We start from the raw sequence: 1,764 nt of genomic DNA, 5'->3' as shown, positions 1-1,764 counted from the left end.
GACTGTTTAAAATTTGCAGTTTTGTTAAACTTTGGTATTGCTTGCGTGTGCCCCCAAAGTATTTTGTTGAAATCCAAAAATTCTAAATGTTGAAAAAAAAAGCAAGAAAAGAAGCATCATGAAGATCTAGGTACAATTTTTTTAAAGAAAGAAACGCTTGGGGTTTTGTTTTTTTGGGGATGTTTTCTTGTTGTTGTTGTTGTTGTTGTTGTTGTTTTTGTTTTTTTGCCTTGTGACGTCGGTGGCCTAGTGGTTAGGCTGCCAGACTCGTAATCGTGAGGTTGCGGGGTCGGGGGTGCGAGCCGCGGGCCCGACGTTGTGTCCACTCAGGTGGAAGTGGGTACCCGGCCACAGACAGCGAAAAATCTTGTCAGTATGTTAGTGTGTTAGCGCCTATAAATGGCCGCTTGCATTGTATACTTCCCAGGAAGTTGAGGCTGTTTCAGAATGCTCTCAGGTCTTCTGGGGTAATAGTATAGATTGTAAAGCGCATAGAGCTTGCTGTTGTGCGGGGATTTGTGCTATCAAATGCTATCTATTATTGCTTATCCTAAGGAAAATTAAGCTTTGTGGGCCTAGAACATGTTGCCGACGAACCAGAAAAGGGACTAGTTGAATAGGCTCTTTGGAGAACTCAGAGAACTAACTGCTGCAACTTTAACTCTTTGAAGACGCGTTGTTTTAGAGTAAAGTAAAGTTGTTCCCTCATCCGATCCGGACATTGGGGATTGCCTTGTTAGTGAGACAACTTCCTGGGCTTTCGGCATATTGTGGTAGGATGGCCAGTTCCTTTCCACGCCACCATTACTTCCCCAACTCGAAGTCAGGTACCCATTACTGCTGGGTGGGCAGGAGGGGGCGAAAAATATCCGTGTCCGAACCGAGGCTCGAAGCCGGACTTTCCGCTTCGGAGACGCGTTGTTTTGGAGTACTTAAAAAAAAAATAAAGCAGAAGTTCATTATTCATGCACATTTTTCCATTCTGTTTTTTTTTTTTTTTGTACCTCTACACTTTTAATGAGGTGGATAGAAACACATATTATATACCATAGAATATGCAAGTTCGTGTCTCTGGTTTGAGTATGATGGTTCCAAATGTTCTGCAACATAGCTTTTAATCTGTTGAGGGTGTGACATTTACATGTATTTAGCTTTAGTAAGTGTTTTACGGCACTTGCAACACAATAAGGTCATATTATAAGGGCCGAAGATTAGAGGTGTTGCAAGAGAGAAACAAACACAAAATAGATGGAAGGGGGATAAGGACGATAGATGTTTTATAAGAAAAAAGGAGCAAACCACACCAGAGCACCCGCCAAAAACCCACTTTTAAGCACAAGGGGGCTATCCCGAAAAATGCTGTTTTGAGAAAATTGAAGGTGAAGCTTTTGGACACTTGTTCAGTTTCTTTAAAAATACAAGAGGAATTTTCACAATAACCAAACAAATATACTCACCAAAGAAACCAAACTTCTCCTATGGGTTGGGCAATGCCCACTTTTGGTGTAGGTCAAGATTTCTGCAACCCCCGAAATCTGGATTAGCCCGTTTGTCCTTAAAAGCGACCATTTGTGTGTTCGCTTCATACTTAAAGAGTTAATATACTACGACCTACATTTTAAAAAAGGCCCCGGAAAAGCTGAGTCACACGCAGAAAGCGGCGGAACAAATTCTGCTGTGTCATTGTCGATACAAACTCCCTGGGAATACGTGACATAACGCATTGTTGTTTTCTCACACAAGTGTGTGTGTGTGTGGGGGGGG

This window comes from Aplysia californica, unplaced genomic scaffold (assembly GCF_000002075.1).
Source record: "Aplysia californica isolate F4 #8 unplaced genomic scaffold, AplCal3.0 scaffold00752, whole genome shotgun sequence".
In the NCBI taxonomy this organism is placed as follows: Eukaryota; Metazoa; Mollusca; class Gastropoda; order Aplysiida; family Aplysiidae; genus Aplysia; species Aplysia californica.
This window is presented reverse-complemented; position numbering follows the sequence as displayed.